General features: G+C 45.1%; 1 non-coding gene across 1 annotated transcript; it reads right to left on the bottom strand.

Moving 5' to 3' along the window:
* Positions 1-294: 294 nt before the first annotated feature.
* Positions 295-367, bottom strand: TRNAK-UUU (transfer RNA lysine (anticodon UUU)). Its single transcript has one exon. It is a non-coding gene; the product is annotated as a tRNA-Lys (tRNA).
* Between the last annotated feature and the right edge of the window lie 18,459 nt (positions 368-18,826).

Genomic DNA, 18,826 nt, shown 5'->3' with positions numbered 1-18,826 from the left:
AGTGTGTCTGGAGAGGAGGTCAGCCAGGTAGGATGGGGCCAGGTTATGGAGGGCTTTGTAGGTCAAGAGGAGGATTTTGTACTGGATTCTCTGGGGGATGGGGAGCCAGTGAAGCTTATAAAGGACGGGGGTGATGTGGTCACGAGTCCGGGAATGGGTGAGTAGACGGGCAGCGGAGTTCTGAATGTATTAGAGTTTATTGGTGATTTTTTAGGGTGAACCATTGAGGAGGCTGTTGCAGTAGTCCAGTTGCAGAAATATCTTTCCTTTTTTGAAAGGTAAACAAAAAAACTCCGCCCGAACAGGGACTTGAACCCTGGACCCTCAGATTAAAAGTCTGATGCTCTACCGACTGAGCTATCCGGGCTCTCGAGCAATTAGCTCTCTTTACTCATCCAAAGATGTAAACCTTTAATTGCGTCATCGACTCATTTTGTCGTTACTTTATCACCATACGCAAATCGTTCGTTACAAAAGATTCGGTTATTTATGTTGAAGATAAACGCCGTTATTAAACGTGAATACGCCTGAATATTTATTCATTCTTTATCGCCAAACACGCCCAAGTACGGGATCCGCAAGAGCAGAGGTTTGCGCAATCTCGAAAATTTCGATTACCACAACGGAGTCCATTTCACGCGGTGAAATTCACCACGGTTGTAAAGAGAAGTTATTTCTTTATGGAGTAAACACTTCTACGATCAGTGTAATGATCTTTTTCAGTTCTGAGAACATGTACTTGACTGGTGAATGGGAGCAGTCGAAGCTATCCATCCACCATCTTGCTCATCCCAAATCAGCCAACGAAACCAATGCAATCGAGAGCAGAGGAGTTGTGTGCCGTTATTTATTAATTTAATTGGCGTGACTCGGCGAGCTCCGCGCGCCTCACCACACGTCGTTTCAGAGGGGTAGGCATCTTTGACCATTTCGGTGTCTTTTGGGTCTTCAGGGTCTTTTGGATCCTCTGGGCCTTTAGGGTATTTTGGGTCTTTGGGGTGTTTTGGGTCTTCAGGGTGTTTTGGGTCTTCGGGTGTGTTTTGGGTCTTTGGGGTGTTTTGGGTCTTCGGGGTGTTTTGGGTCTTCGGGGTGTTTTGGGTCTTCGGGGTGTTTTGGGTCTTTGGGATGTTCTGGGTCTTCGGGCTGTTTTGGGTCTTCGGGGTGTTTTGGGTCTTCGGGGTGTTTTGGGTCTTCGGGGTGTTTTGGGTCTTTGGGATCTTCTGGGTGTTTTGGGTCTTCGGGGTCTTTTGGGTTTTTGGGTATTCGGGGTCTTTTGGGTTTTTGGGTATTCGGGGTCTTTTTGAGCCTCAGGGCCTTGATGGTTATTTTGGGTCTTCGGGGTGTTTTGGGTCTTCGGGGTGTTTTGGGTCTTCGGGGTGTTTTGGGTCTTCGGGGTCTTCGGGGTGTTTTGGGTCTTTGGGGTCTTCTGGGTGTTTTGGGTCTTCGGGGTCTTTTGGGTTTTTGGGTATTCGGGGTCTTTTGGGTTTTTGGGTATTCGGGGTCTTTTTGAGCCTCATGGCCTTCTTGGTTATTTTGGGTCTTTGGGTATTCGGTGTCTTTTTGAGCCTCAGGGCCTTGATGGTTATTTTGGGTCTTTGGTGTGTTTTGGGTCTTTGGGGTCTTCAGGGGTCTTGGTGGTCCGAAGGGTCTTTGGGAAATTAAAGGGTCGTGAAAGGTCTGAGGGGTCTCAGCAGTCTTGACGCAATTAAGAGGGTTAAATGAGAGGGTGGGCTTTTTTATTTGAAGAAGAAGAAGAAGACGTTTTCGTCGCACACAAACATGCACAACCATATACGTTTGCTCTATTATAATAAGACTAGCGGGGTCACCCGTGGGAATCCCACGGGCATGGATGTGTGTGACATTTCGACATATTGAGTTAGATGCTGCACCTGCACATTCAGTTATATAAAATGGTTACTGGCAATAATTGATCACATCCACAAATGATGTAATCCACACAATTTATGTACTTTACATAACGTTAATAGGAATACATACATGCCCGTGTAGATGGGAAATACAGTTTGTTTGAAAGAAATCACAAATATCAGAAGAAAGTTTTAAAAATTTAGAACTATTCTCACTCAGAGTTAAACAACACCGTAATATTATGCGGTTGCTTCAACGTTTTCGTTGAATTATATGTCATCATTGTGAGATTTTTTTGGAATTTTTTTTTTTGAAATGAGATTTTTAGGCAAAACGGCAAAAAAGCATCAGAACAGCTGTGAAACAACATCAAAACAGCAGTGAAAAAGCATCAAAACAACAGTGGAAAGCGTCAAAACAGCAGTGAAAAAGCATCAAAACAGCTGAAAAAGCATCAAAACAGCAGTGAAAAAGCATCAAAACAGCAGTGAAAAAGCATCAGAACAGCTGTGAAAAAACAGCACTGAAAAAGCATCAAAACAGCAGTGAAAAAGCATCAAAACAGCAGTAAAAAGCATCAAAACAGCAACAATAGTCCGGTGATTTTTCAATCACCGCAACTAAATGTGTCGGAGTAATTAACTATTTTCCTTCGTGACCTCCTTTTGTTGCCTGAATGGTGTCACTGCAGGACCTCCGGGTAAACAACATTACGGGTGAAGATTCCACTGCGGCCATCAATTTTTCCCTGTTGGCCATTACTGACTACCTTTACCTTGACATCCTCAAATCGTTTAGCACGCGACAATGCAACATATAATTGGCCATGGCTGAAGACGGGTTCTGGTAGGTAAATCCCAACTTTGTGTAATGTTTGACCTTGACTCTTGTTTATTGAGAAAGAGAATGCCACACGAACTGGAAATTGATGGCGTTTGAGTACGAATGGTAGTGTTGTATCGGAAGGTGCAATACTAATCCTGGGTAAAAATGTGCGTGTTCCTTTGTGACTGCCAGAAATTATTTCTCCATCTATTATGTTTGGCAACAATCTTTTAACAACCAATCTTGCACCATTGCACAGTCCCTGTTTCGGATCAAAGTTACGGAGTAACATGATGACAGCACCATCTTTGAGACGAAGTTTGTGCAATGGCATTCCAGAAGGAGTTAATTGATTTAGGAATTCCATAGGATAATTTAGTGCCTCTTCAGGGTCATCACAGACAATGGAATCAGCGCTGAAGTACGTCTTTTCTTCCCCAGGAAATGCATCCAGTATCTCATCGTTGATCACAAATGTGGATTCATTCTTTGGACACAACACGGCTCGTTGTGCCAGCGCATCATAGTTTGAATGGATTTCGTTCAAATTACCAAAAACAGCCTCTGCTAAAGACATGTTGTCTTCTACACAGATACGATCAGGCAGTCGTATTAAATCTGAGTCAGGAATTGTTTCCACAGTCCCATTTCCAACCGACAGTAACCATTTTGAGAATTCTTCGTCATCATTAGCTCTCATGTTTGATTTTAAGTTCAGCAGTTTGAACTTTGGCCACAACTTGCTACGCTTGATGCATGTGGCGATGATTGCTGCAGGTGCAGCGCGAGGTACAACGGGCAAAACCTGCCTGAAGTCCCCACCAAGAAGTAAGACCTTTCCACCAAAAGGAATGTTGTTGCTGGTTACATCCCGGAGACATCGATCAACAGCCGCTAAAGCATATGCTGGAGCCATAGGTGCTTCATCCCAAATGAATAGGTTGGCCTTCCTTAGAGTATCTGCATCTTTACTCGTAGGTGATATGTTGCATGTGGAGTTTTCCAAAATGGGCACTGGCAATTTAAATCGATGGTGCGATGTACGGCCCCCTGCTAGCAATGTTGCTGCAATGCCCGAGTACGCCATTGGAAGAACCAAACGACACTGGCCTTGCAAGATGTGCAGAAGCGTATTATAGAGAAAGGTCTTGCCACTTCCGCTCGGTCCATCAACGAAAAACAACCGGTTGCCTGTGTACTGGTCCCTACAATGAACGGCCTGTAGGACCTCATCTACAATTTTGATTTGGTCATCATTTAGTAGTTGTCTGTTGTTTTCACCTTTTTCATGTTCATCTCCCGGTACATACTGATAATCATCGCTCGAAAGATCTTCAACAGTGTCTGGAGGTACTGGTAACTGAAATGCTTCCAAGGTCTGTCCATGTCTTAGGAGGAAGGACTGTATTTCTCGCAATGCCATGAAAATACTTTGTTCCAAGATATGGCCGCTGTGCACAAAATCTTCGCAAAGGTCGTTTTTATATTTTTCCCACAGTGCCGACGTGTCTGTTGGTGTGCAGAATATGCATAGGGTTGCAAAAAGAGATCTCAATTGTTGTGGCATGGCAAAGATAACTCCATCAGCTAAGGACCTGTCCCATTCTGTATCATCTTCTGTTAAATGTAATTTCCTGGCTGCATCCTTGTATGTTTCACAAACTGCTCCATCTACGGTTCTGAGATCTTCAAATGATGTTTTACCAGGGCAGTGCAGCAGGAGTACACGAAGATGAAAGCGCTCAATGTCCATAGGGCTTGCCGAAACCATGCGTCCGATAACCTTGTTGCCGCCCCGGCGTCGAAGTTTCCATGTCTTTCGTCCATCTTCAAATACGTAATATTTTGGAATGTCATGGTACAGATAACTTCGTGCCTCAGGGTCTCTCTGGTTTAACTGAAACCAAGCTGTAAGTGTTGTACCCCTATGTCGTACAATGGCTTCTTCCTCGTTACCATCCCTGAACACAACAGTCTGCAATTCAGGTAAGTGTACCGCAAGTCTGGTGATGGAATGGGACTGTTTGTGCATTTCAAATTCCATCAATCTCCATGCTGCCTCTGGGGCACTGACATATCTACAGTCCAAATAGGTCTTTATTTCGTCCACCTCCACTCTCCCGCGCTCTCGAATTTCGATGCTGGCACAGTCATGTCCCTTGTACACATATTTAAATAAGTACTTTATACTCTTTATGCTTGCGCAAACCTCAATGTTGATGTGTGCTCTGTACTTCTTCAGTAAATAAGCATTGAATGGGACGACATATTGGCAATCAACATCGGTTCCATGAACGGTTATGGTGGGTCCATTTGGGGGACGCTTGTAAAGGGCATAGCCATCTATGCTCGCAAGTGTCTCTGCAGCATACGCTTTTGGAAAGCCTTTACTGCACACTCCATCTTTCACACAAATCGAATGGCGATTTAAATTGCCACACGGACCATGTATCATGTGAGACTTCACCAAGGAATGGATCTCTGGTGACTCATTTGAATTAGGAATTTGTGCGGAAACAATTCTGTCAATGTCTTCAGCGGTACAAATTTTATCTTCTTGGCACAGCATGAGTAATATGTGGGCATGCGGTAGGCCACGCTTCTGATACTCGACGACGTAGAGAAATGCACGTACTTTGCCCAACACGTGCTTCTTCGTTATATCGTCGATTAACTCTTTTAATTTCAGATGAAACACGCGTGCCACTAAATCTGGTCTGCCTTCAGCTCGTTGGTGTTGGCCGATGTTTTCTTGTATCTCTGTCCATTTTGGATTACACGTGAACGTGATGAAAAGATCTGGTTTTCCGAATTTGCGAACAATGGCCATAGCATCTTGGTAGTTCTGCTGCATAGCTCTGGGACTCCCTGCAAAACTCGACGGCAAAATGACGATACGACCGACAGGACGTTGGTTATCAGCAGCAACGTTCTGGACGTGGTCCAGTAGTCCTCTGTATTCCATGGCTCTAAGGGTTTCCTGATTTTGTTTGAAGTATTGCAGTCGATTTGCTTCTGCCTTGCAATAACCGTCGACAACATACTGCTGGAACAATTTCCCCGAAGAATGGATAGTGCTGAATTCATTTCGAATAGCCAGTCGGTAGGCATAGAATTCACGATGAGTTACCTTGTTTCGAACCGCAGTCTGTCGCTGGTGAGGCATGTTTATCATCCATCCAGGCTCGCCATGTGGAAAGAGAATGGGATATGTCATGGGATCAATGTGAGAGGAAAGTGGAGAGAGATTGTGTAAGCCCTGGTCATGCAAATGAACCTGGAAATCCCTGTTTGCAGGTGGTTCACCATCTTGTCCACTAACGAAGACAGCAGCAATTTCATCAGCAGTTGGTATGTTGTAACGTCTTTGGTCGTCTGCACACAGTCGACGAAAATGCATTTCCAAGGTAGAAGGGAGGCGATCTTCAAGGACAGCTTTCCTGATTTCTTCCTGTTCACGCTCGAACATAGTCTTGTAACATGTGACATAAGGATTAACGTCAGATAGTATGTTGTGCAGTTCTGCCATCAATTCTTGCAAACATCTGTGATTCTCAGGTCGATTCATACGTTCCTTTGTAGCTTGAGCTGTATCCAAAATAAATAATTGTGCAAATTGTGCTTGTTCATGTACATGTGATGGATGTAATGGACCACAGCGATGGTAAATTTGACCGTGGATTTTGAAACAGTATGGTCCATTTCCTGGAGGAGATGAGATCTGAGCACCCATTGATGCAAAAGCTAATGCCGAATTGTAATTCCGGATATTGTCTCGGAAGTTGCGACATTTTCCATCGTCACCCTGATAAAGTTGTTGCAGTCGAGCAGGTACGGCAAATAGTGGAGGCAATTTAACTTTTCCCTTGGAACAACACAGTGTAAATCCATCCCCTTGTCCTGTTGATTCATTTGTGAAATGGTGTGCAGAACAGTACACACATGGTGACGTCACTGGACCGCATTTATGCTCTTGAACAATATTATCGGATACTTCGGCCGGATTCATTATGGCTGCGGTTGTATATGTTTGCTGAGCACTCCAACGTCTTTGTTGCTCAGCATGCCGTGCGAGTCTGTGTTGGCGTTCATCGACGGTCTCGTTCTCGCACCTCATCGTTGTTGCAGCAGCATCCTGTGCGAGTCTGTGTTCACGTTCGTCGAGGGTCTCGTTCTCCCTCCTCATCGTTGTTGCAGCAGCATCCTGTGCGAGTCTGTGTTCACGTTCGTCGAGGGTCTCGTTCTCCCTCCTCATCGTTGTTGCAGCAGCATCCTGTGCGAGTCTGTGTTCACGTTCGTCGAGGGTCTCGTTCTCCCTCCTCATCGTTGTTGCAGCAGCATCCTGTGCGAGTCTGTGTTCACGTTCGTCGAGGGTCTCGTTCTCCCTCCTCATCGTTGTTGCAGCAGCATCCTGTGCGAGTCTGTGTTCACGTTCGTCGAGGGTCTCGTTCTCCATCCTCATCGTTGTTGCAGCAGCATCCTGTGCGAGTCTGTGTTCACGTTCGTCGAGGGTCTCGTTCTCCCTCCTCATCGTTGTTGCAGCAGCATCCTGTGCGAGTCGGTGTTCACGTTCCTCAACTGTCTCGTTCTCCTGTCTCATTCGTTTTCTTGCTGCAACCTGTTCAAGTCTGCATTGACGTTCGTCGACGGACTCGTTCTCCCGTCTCATTCGTTTTCTGGCTGCATCCTGTTCAAGTCTGCATTGACGTTCGACGACGGACTCGTTCGCCCTTCTCATTCGTTTTCTAGCTGCATCCTGTTCAGGTCTGCGTTCTTCATCCATTTTGGAAATGGAAGTTTCCACGCACCGCATGATCCTCAAACCTCAATCACGGTCCTCAATAGGAAGTGTCTCATAATTATCAAATGACAAATGGCAAGTAAATTACATTGTGAAAATTTAATATTTCAAATAGACCTATTTAAAGTGTATGCGCAAATAACTAATAAATAAAAAAACCAAGAAATATGTCTCGGTAATTTCCTGAACTCGGTAATTTCTCGGTAATTTTACTTCCGGCTAAAAATGTTGAATGAAATAAAAACGAAAAAATATATGTCGTTTTGTGACGACTGTCACCAAAGGTAAACGGTGAATTCACTCGGTTTATTCGGTTCGGCTCGGTTTAAAGAAAAAGCGATAATGTCGAAATGTTGACGTCTGTGTCATGTTGGGCGGTGTATGATACTTGTTGGCTGTTGGGCGGTGATATGGTGTATTTTTAAAAATATATCTCTGCGTTTTCCCGCGTTGCTGACACCGAGTCTAAAACCATGATGGTGAGTTATATTGGAGATAAAGGCGTGAGAGAGACTCAATGGCCTTGAAGTTACAGGCATTTGAGAATTCATTTCGTTCTATAAACGGCAACTTTCATCGGATTTTCTTCTCGTTTTTTTTCAACCGAGTCTAAAACTATGTTAGCGACTGTGAAAAATGAAATGATATATCGAATTTAAAATAGATATCGACACATTGCCGTCGGTGTCATGTTGGGCGGTGTATGATACACCATGACGCGATTTTAAAAAATATATCTCTGCATTTTCCCGCGTGTGTGGAATGTTTGTGGAAAATTAAAGATTTCAAATAAACCTATTTAAAGTGTATGCGCACATAACTAATAAAAAAAACGAAGAAATATCTCTCGGTAATTTCCTGAAACATATTTTACTTCCGGCTAATATGTTGAATGAAATAAAAACGAAGAAATATATGTCGGCATCATTGTTGACGTTTTTGTGACGACTATCATCAAACGAAATAGTAATATATCATAACGGAAAAGCAAAAGCGAATTTTTAATATATATCGACACATTGCCGGCGGTGTCATGTTGGGCGGTGTATGATACACCATGACGCGATTTTAAAAAATATATCTGCATTTTCCCGCGTGTGTGGATTGTTCTCAATTATTGCTGACACCGAGTCTAAAAGTAAAACCATCGATAAAAATGAAATCATATGGTGAGTTAGATTGGAGATAAAGGCGTGAGAGAGACTCAATGGCCTTGAAGTTACAGGCCTTTGAGAATTCATTTCGTTCTATAAACGGCAACTTTCATCGGATTTTCTTCCCGTTTTTTTTCAACCGAGTCTAAAACTATGTTAGCGACTGTGAAAAATGAAATGATTTATCGAATTTGATTTGAAATAAAACTGGGGGAGAGCAAGACACCACGGGCCTACAAAACAGGACTCAAAGCTATGCGAGTTAATAAAATGGTGGATATTTGTTTATAGCCACTCCCAGAATGGGTGGAGCTATGGGTGGAGCTACTCTGCAAACCGAGTAAGCCACACCCCGGACAGACACCCAACAGATAGACAGACAGACAGACAGAATCATCTACGGCTATTATAATATAGATAGCAGGAGTTCCAGCGTTGCTGGGCGGAAGGTGAAGGAGGGGGGAGGAAGAGGCAGGAGAGGGAGGGGTGAGGAAGGGAGTGGAAGGGGGTTCATCACCTTTTCGTTGAATATAATATGCTGGTGAATGGGCCTTTCATCACGTTTCTGAGTTAAGTGTGATGCCGATCAGGAAGAAGAAGAAGCCCTAAAAACAACTTCGTACACTTCCGGATTTGTTTGATTTATTTGTGTTCAAATGTCTGGTGATTGTTTTGTATTTATTTATTTGAATGTGTACTTGTATATAACTGTCATTAATTTTAAAAGGCTTCGGCACTTTCGAGTGATTTTTTTTAAATCCAAAAAAAACAACTTTTTTTTTTCAAAAACGTTTTTTTTTGGGGGGGGGGGGGGGGTCTAAAACACTCCCAGGCACTCACTTATGAACCTCTGAAAGTTTGCCGAACATCCGTTCAGTCATCTTTGAGAAAAATGGCGGCACACACAGACAGACAGACAGACAGACCAACAGCTCTCTTCTGTAGTAGATTACACTTGAAGGCCCGTTGGTCCATTGGACCAAATTGTCATTGGTTTTCACGACCTTGTAACATACTTGGTTACTGTCGTGCTTGAGCATTGGCTTGCCTTGCACCAAGCCCAGCTGTGATTGGGCCAGAATGCGAAGGAAGGGGGAGGATTTTCGTTCGTTGTTATTTTTGCCAAATGATGCTACTATTATTGTTGTTGTTAATTTTATTAGTATTCATCTACCATATAAAACACAATGTGTGCGGCGTGTGTGTGTTTGTGTGTGTGTGTGTGTGTGTGTTTGTGTGTGTGTGTGTGTGTGTGTGTGTGTGTGTGTGTGTGTGTGTGTGTGTGTGTGTGTGTGTGTGTGTGTGTGTGTGTCTGTCTCCCTTCATAAGGCTAGGTTTTAAATCCTTTGAGTAGTGCTTTAGGAGGGATTTGATTGTGGGTGTTTAAGGGGCAATCTTTGAACACGACTGTGTGTCAACCGGTTAAAAGACCTAAAAGATTCTGAGGACCCAAAATACCCCAAGGACCCAGAAGACCCCAAAGACCCAATGGACCCCAAACACCCAAAACACCCTGTAGACTGTTAAAGACACAAAAGACCATGAAGACCCAAAATACCCTGAGGACCCCAAAGACCCAAAAGACTGAAAAGAACCTGAAGACCAAATGGACCCCAAAGACCCAAAAGATCTCAAAGACCCAAAAGACCCTGAAGACCCAATGGACCCCAAACACCCGGAAGACCCAAAAGACCCTGAAGACCCAAAAGACCCAGAGGATCCAAAAATGACCCAGAGGACCCAAAATACACCAAGGACCAAGAAGAATCCAAGGACTCCGAAGACGCAAAATATCCCAAAGACACAAAAGACCCTGAAGATCCAATGGGCCCCACACACCCAAAATACCCTGAAGACACTGAAGACTGTTAAAGATCCAAAAGACCCAAAATACTCCAAAGACCCCCAAAAAACCCAATAGCCTTAAAGACCCTAAAGGCCCAAAATGTTTGCGTTTCTGCACAATCGGGACACGACCTAACCATGTCCTCCATATCCATATCCAGTCCTGGCCTTCAAAAGAATGATCTGGCTGCGGCCTCCATCCGACACATACCACATACTTCATACGACATATACCTTGTGTTTTCATGTAATTCTGCAAGTATGTGTTCTTGCAGTGAAGATGGTATAACTACATGTTTTCCCCACAACAGACACTCGTCATCGACAGACAATTCGTGTCTGCGACATAAATATGGTTGAATGGCCTTGTCCGTACTGTAATTAGGACAACCAGACATGCTGTACTGGTACACTTTGGTAAAGACCAGGTCTTTTCTCGTACAATCGTCGATTCAATTTGTGGTAATGGGTAGTGAATCTACTACATTTTTGAAAACAAAGTTTTCCTATAGATCCGCAGTATTTGGATCATTTACCGGCAATCTACTCAACATATCTGCGTTGGAATTTGGCTCAGAGGTACTCTATCTGGTAAGCATACCCAGACAACATCAATGCCCAATGTTGAAGTCTCGCTTCAGAAATTGGTGGAATTCCTGCTTTTGGTCAAAATATACAGTGCATTCAGAAAGTATTCAGACCCCTTCACTTTTTTCACATTTTGTTATGTTGCAGCCTGATGCTGAAATCGTTTAAATTCATTTTTTCCCTCATCAATCTACACTCAATACCCCATAATGACAAAGAGAAAACAGGATTTTAGAAAGTTTTGCAAATTTTTTAAAAACAAAAAACTGAAATATCACATTGACATAAGTATTCAGACCCTTTGCTATGACACTTGAAATTTAGCTCAGGTGCCTCCCATTTTTCTTGATCATCTTTGAGATGCTTCTCCACCTTGATAGGAGTCCACCTGTGGTAAATTCAATTGATTGGACATGATTTGGAAAGGCACACACCTGTCTACATAAGGTCTCACAGCTGACAATGCATATCAGAGAAAAAACCAAGCCATGAGGTCGAAGGAACCGCCTGCAGAGCTCAGAGACAGGATTGTGTCGAGGCACAGATCTGGGGAAGCCTACAAAAACATTTCTGCTGCATTGAAGGTTCCCAAGAGCACAGTGGCCTCCATAATTCTTAAATGGAAGAAGTTTGGAACAACCAGCACGCTTGCTAGAGCTGGCCGCCCGGCCAAACTGAGCAATGGGGGAGAAGGGCCTTGGTAAGAGGTGACCAAGAACCCGATGGTCACTCTGGCTGAGCTCCAGAGATCCTGTGTGGAGATGGGAGAAACTTCCAGAAGGACAACCATCACTACAACACTCCACCGATCTGGGCTTTATGGCAGAGTGGCCAGACGGAAGCCAAACAGTTCAATCTTGGTTTCATGAGACCACAGAATCTTGTTTCTCACGGTCTGAGAATCCTTTAGGTGCTTTTTTGCAAACTCAAAGGGGGCTTTTATGTGTCTTTCACTGAGGAGAGGCTTCGCCAGGCCGCTCTGCCATAAAGCCCAGATCGGTGGAGTGTTGCAGTGATGGTTGTCCTTCTGGAAGTTTCTCCCATCTCCACACAGGATCTCTGGAGCTCAGCCAGAGTGACCATCGGGTTCTTGGTCACCTCTCTTACCAAGGCCCTTCTCCCGCGATTGCTCAGTTTGGCCAGGCGGCCAGCTCCAGGAAGAGTCCTGGTTGTTCCAAACTTCTTCCATTTAAGAATAATGGAGGCCACTGTGCTCTTGGGAACCTTCAATGCAGCAGAAATTTTTTTGTAGGCTTCCCCAGATCTGTGCCTCGACACAATCCTGTCTCTGAGCTCTGCAGGCGGTTCCTTCGACCTCATGGCTTGGTTTTTGCTCTGATATGCATTGTCAGCTGTGAGACACTATATAGTGTTGTGGATTCGTCACTTCCGTTGTTGTGGTTTTCATCCACTGTAAACATTTTTGATTCCATGTACTATTTTTGTTGTCGTTTAAGGGAAATAGCTTTTGCTATTTTCAAAAGGTAAAAAAGTTAATGTTTTAAATGAAACCAGAAACCGGATGGGGAACCGGACGACGAAGAGGAAGAGGAGAAAAAGAAGGCGGAGCGATTGAGTCGGAGAAGAAGCATAGTTGCTTTGCGGTCTGGAGCGAATGTTGGCGAGCAAGAGTCACGAGTGAACTTTGGGTTTCCCAGGAAAGGGATTCTTGCGACAGTTGTTATCGCTGTGACAGATCAACCTGGGTGTCAGGTTTTTGGCGGTGGATTCCGAGGAGAATCATCGTCGGGCCGTTACGCCTCGAGAACGGTCCGTCTGCCATTTTGACTCGCGCGCTTTGCGCATCGCGCAAGGTCTTTGCTTCGCTTCAGCCGTTTTCACCGCATTCAGACGTTAATCTGGTGTGTGTGTGTGCAACGGGGCTTTTGAAGGTTAATTTGCGGTTCGCCGACTGTGAGCCGTGAAATGTCGATACCAGAGGGTGAGATTTCCCAGTCGCCTGGAGGGCGCCTTGTGATTTCCCAGTCGCCTGGAGGGCGCGTTTGCGCAGCTTTGGCAGCAGGACTGTAACTGCCAACCCAACGGGATTCTGGTCTCGATTGGACATTGATCTGACGATCGCTGGAGCGGATCGACTTTGGCTTGAAGCTGGAAACAACTTTGGCTTGAAGCCGGGATTAGAGACATTGGGAATTTTCTTCTTTTCGCTCACTTGGAGCACAGTGAGTTATATTGTACGAACCTGATGGTACCATCATAGGATATATCTTGATTGTACTTTTGATTACTATTATTGTTGTACTGTTATTCTTGTGTGATCTTAATACAATATTTGTTTTTTGGTAAGAATTGGTGTGGCTTCACCATTGATCGTTGACATACAGAATAACACATTTTTCTGCTGACTCCTCTCGGGGCTCGGAGGTACACCGTGACCAGGGCAGTTGGGGAGGAGCACGTAACAGAAATTGGGGGCTTGTCCTGGATAGAATTCCCTAGCATTCCCAAAATTCCCAAATTTGGAATTTTTCTAACATTCCCAAATTTTTCAAAAAAAATTTGAAAATTTTTGTGTGAAGGTTAACAGGTGCTAACTAATAGTCACCATGGTGTTTGACCCAGAAAAGTTTGCGGCGTCCCCTAATGAGGCACAGTTCCAAGCGTTAAAAAGATCGGAACTCTTGATATTGGCCAAACATTTTAACTTGGAGGTCCGAGCTCATATGAAGAAAGCAGAGATGCAGACATTGGTGGTAGAATCTCTGGTGGGACAAGGAACATGGACAGAGGTAGCCTTGGATTGGGTACCCGAGGAAAAAGAAAATGTGGAGCTCCGGAAAATGGAGATGCAACTGCAGAGCCAGGAAAGGTTAAAAGAGTTGGAATGGAAAGCCGAGGAAAGAAGAGCAGAACAGGAACGAGAACTCGAGGAGAGAAGAGCAGAGGAAAGGAGAGCTGAAAGAGAACTTGAGGAGAGAAGAGCAGAAGAGAGGAGAGCTGAAAGGGAACTTGAGGAAAGAAGAGTAGAACAGGAATGAGAACTCGAGGAGAGAAGAACAGAGGAAAGGAGAGCTGAAGAAGAAAGAAGAGCAGGGGAAAGAGCAGAGGAAAGGAGAGCCGAAAGGGAGTTAAAGGAACGTGACATGGAATATCAGAAGGAGCTTAAACTCAAGGAGCTGGAATTAATGGGAGAACGGAGAGAAGTCGTATCCATGCCGGCTAGTTCGACAACTAGTCAGAACACTTGGGATGTTGGTAGGCATGTGAGGCTGGTTCCACCTTTCAATGAAAAGGAGGTAGCCAAGTTTTTTTTACACTTTGAGAAAGTGGCTCAAATGCGAATATGGCCTGTGGGGTCCTGGACTATGTTAGTGCAAAGTGTTCTGGTGGGTAAAGCTCAAGATATCTATTCGGCTTTACCGATTGACCAATGTGCAGATTATGGGATAGTGAAGAAAACCATTCTCAAAGCCTATGAATTGGTCCCTGAAGCTTACCGGCAAAAATTCAGGAATGCCAGGAAGAGGGAGAGTGAGACCCATGTTGAGTTCGCCAGAATGAAGGAAACCATGTTTGATCGGTGGTGTGACTCGAAGGGGGTTGGGAAAGACTTCAAACTGTTGCGACAATTGATCTTGGTGGAGGAATTAAACAGTGTCCACGCGGACATTAAAGTACATCTGGATGAAAAGAAGGTACTGTAGCGGTTACCGCTGGATGCACACAATCGCCTTGCATCGGCCAGAACACGGCCAGACGCGCCTCTCCCGGGCATGCCCGGACTCCCTGTTCCCGGGCACGCCCGAACCTCCCGGGCACGCCCGGTCTCGTCTTTCCCGGGCATGCCCGCTCTCGCCTTTCCAGGGCTCGCCCAGAGCGTCCGGGCATGCCCGCTATCGCCTTTCCAGGGCTCGCCCAGAGCGTCCGGGCATGCCCGCTCTCACTTTTCCAGTGCTCGTCCAGAGCGCCCGGGCACGCCCAGCCTCGACTTGCCAGGCCGCAGCCAAACACGCCCGGGCAGGTCCAGACTCGCCTTTCCAAGGCTCGCCCTTGACACCCGGGCATGCCCGGTATAGCTTTTGCCGGGCAAACTTCCCGACATAAATGTGTATATATATTGCTGCCCGATAAACGGGCTTGTCAGAATACCTGAGCTGTTTTGTTTCAATAAAGCAACTCGGACGAATTCCGTCTTTGGTCGCGTCAATTCTTTCGACTCGCGTTGGAGCGCAGTTCCTTCAGTACCAGAGTTGTATGAGGCAGCAACAGTGGCAGATGACTATGCCGTGACACACATGATGGGGTTCCACAAACCTAACTTCTCGCCTAGAGTTAGCCAGGGGAGTTATGGTAAATCAGGTGCGGAGAACAAATATTCATGGAGGCGGCCTAGAGATGACTATGAGGACAAATCTGATACCGCGACTTTTAGGGATCAGAAGACTACAGTTCCAAGACAGACTTATCTTCCGGGGGGCCCGAGGCAGACCACGAGTTTTTCCTCCGGGCCTACTTGCGCTTTTTGCAAGAAACCTGGGCATTTGATGTCCCAATGTTACGCCCTCAAAAGGAAAAATCAGGAGCAGAGTCAGACTAGTACAACTCCGAATGCATGGGCCAATGCGAGAAATCGTCCTTGGAGGACAGTGCCTTGTGAAGGTTCCCATGCCAAAGTTACGGCATCACAGAACGACCTTGTTCAAGAGAGTTACAAACCTTTTATTTCAGAGGGGTTTGTGTCACTGGATGGAGACTTGACTAACCAGAGACCTGTTAGGGTATTGAGGGACACAGGAGCACATCAATCTTTGATGCTTGAAGGCATTTTGCCATTGTCAGAGAAGACGGCAACTGGTGTTAGTGTTCTTTTACAGGGGGTTGGTGGCTATGTTAAAGCTCCACTTCATGTCATCCATTTGAAGTCTGATTTGGTGTCAGGACCGGTCACCATAGGTTTACAAGCCACTCTTCCTGTAGAGGGAATCTCTTTTGTTATCAGGAATGATTTGGCCGGTGGTCGAGTTTCTGGTAATCCGATGTTTGTTGAAAAGACTAGTATGGAAAATAACACTGCACAGTTGGAGCGGAAGATTCCGGGTATCTTTCCATCCTGTGCCACGACTCGTGCTATGGGTAGGAAGCACTCTGAAGAGAAGGAGAAGGTACTGACGTCACGCTTTGCACAGGCACGTTTTGTCGAGTACCCTGAAACTAAGTGTCAGCACACACAAGTCATGGATGGAGGCAATGTTGGCAAGCTCTTTGTAGGTGGACTGAACTTCAACACAAGGGAAGATGTTCTGGACTCTATCTTTGGCAATTATGGACCACTCTTGGAAGTGCTGCTGATAAAAGACAGGGAGACGCAAAGTCAAGAGGGTTTGGCTTTGTCACGTTTGAAAACACAAAAGATGCCAAAGTGGCAGAAAAGGATTTAAATGGCAAGAATTTGGATGGTCCGACCATAACAGTGGAGAAGGCAGGCCATGGGCGTCGAGGTGGCTACAGAGGAGGAAAACGTGGAGGTCGTTTCCGGGGTGGCTATGGCTCCCGGGGTGGGAGTAGTAGTTTTGGTGGCTGCCGCAGTCGTGATTACTACGGAGGCTCCCAGCAGCAGCAGCGCAGTTTTGGCAACTCTCGACGGGATGACTATTACGGTGGTAGCCGAGATGGGGACCGCTACTCACGTGACTACAGCACCCGACTCTACAACCGTGATTATGATTTTTATGATCAAGAGAAGAGTTGGAAGCACTGAGTGCTCAGGAGCAGCCGAGCCAAGATTCCTACACGGAATAACCCGTGAACTCCACGTTCCTAAATGCGTCCATGAAGTGAATACTTCCAGGCCTCACCACCCAACCACCATGAAGCCTGGCTCTCAGCTCGGCCTCCTTAAAAAAGTGCTATAGATTTGCTTTGCTTTGGATTTTTGATCACAACCCCTTAACCTTCATTCAAAAAATGAAAAATAAAAATCAGAGGTTGATGAGATGGAGTTTGACTTTGCAGGAGTTCAACTTGGAAATTGAGCATGTAAAGGGCAGGGACAATGTCGTTGCTGATGCTTTGTCCAGAGTGAACTAACTTTGGAAATTTCTGTAGGTTGTTTGGAAGTTTTGTTGCTTTATTTTGGGAAATATTAAGTATCGTTGCTCATGGGAATTGAGGATTTGGGTGTGAGTTTTACTTTTGTTTGTTAAAAGAGTTTTTGCCTGCAAAGAAAGTTTTCACTATGTTCAAACTTTCTTTCTTGAGGGGGGGAAGTGTTACGGATTTGTCACTTCCGTTGTTGTGGTTTTCATCCACTGTAAACATTTTTGATTCGATCTACTATTATTGTTGTCATTTAAGGGGATAGATATTGCTATTTTCAAAAGGTAAAAAAGTTAATGTTTTAAATGAAACCGGAAACCGGATCGGGAACCGGACGACGAAGAGGAAGAGGAGAAAAAGAAGGCGGAGCAAGTGAGTCGGAGAAGAAGCATAGTTGCTTTGCGGTCTGGAGCGAACGTTGGTGAGCAAGAGTCACGAGTTAACTTTGGGTTTCCCAGGAAAGGGATTCCTGCGACAGAGTTGTTATCGCTGTGACAGATCAACCTGGGTGTCAAGTTTTTGGTGGTGGATTCCGAGGAGAATCATCGTCAGGCCGTTACGCCTCGAGAACGGGCCATCGGCCATTTTGACTCGCGCGCTTTGCGCATCGCGCAAGGTCTTTGCTTCGCTTCAGCCATTTTCACCGCATTCATACGTTAATCTGGTGTGTGTGTGTGCAATGGGGCTTTTGAAGGTCAATTTGCGGTTCGCCGACTGTGAGCCGTGAAACATCCATACCCGAGGGTGAGATTTCCCAGTCGCCTGGAGGGCGCCTTGTGATTTCCCAGTCGCCTGGAGGGTGCCTTTGCGCAGCTTTGGCAGCAGGACTGTAACTGCCAACCCAACGGGATTCTGGTCTCGATTGGACATTGATCTGACGATCGCTGGAGCGGATCGACTTTTGCTTGAAGCCGGAATCAACTTTGGCTAGAAGCCGGGATTAGAGACATTGGGGATCTTCTTGTTTTCGCTCACTTGGAGCACAGTGAGTTATATTGTACGAACCTGATGGTACCATCATAGGATATATCTTGATTGTACTTTTGATTACTATTATTGTTGTACTGTTATTCTTGTGTGATCTTAATACAATATTTGTTTTTTGGTAAGAATTGGTGTGGCTTCACCATTGATCTTTGACATACAGAATAACACATTTTTCTGCCGTGACTCCTCTCAGGGCTCGGAGGTACACCGTGGCCAAGGGGGGGTTGGGGAGGAGCAGCTAACAATAGACAGGTGTGTGCCTTTCCAAATCATGTCCAATCAATTGAATTTACCACAGGTGGACTCCTATCAAGGTGGAGAAACATCTCAAAGATGATCAAGAGAAATGGGAGGCACCTGAGCTAAATTTCAAGTGTCATAGCAAAGGGTATGAATACTTATGTAAATGTGATATTTCAGTTTCTTCTTTGTAATAAATTTGCAAAACTTTCTAAAATCCTGTTTTCTCTTTATCATTATGGGGCATTGAGTGAAGATTGATGAGAGAAAAAATGAATTTAAACGATTTCAGCATAAGGCTGCAACATAACAAAATGTGAAAAAAGTGAAGGGGTCTGAATACTTTCTGAATGCACTGTACTTGTCAAGGGCTGAGGATCCGTTACCAGCATGAAATTCCGGCTGTGCAAATGGAATTTCCTGATGCTGTACACAATTGCCAACCCCTCCTTCTCAA

This window comes from Myxine glutinosa, chromosome 4 (genome assembly GCF_964187855.1).
Source record: "Myxine glutinosa chromosome 4, kmMyxGlut1.1, whole genome shotgun sequence".
Taxonomy (NCBI): Eukaryota; Metazoa; Chordata; class Myxini; order Myxiniformes; family Myxinidae; genus Myxine; species Myxine glutinosa.
Note: the sequence above shows the minus strand (reverse complement) of the source record. Positions and strands in the feature narration are given on the sequence as shown.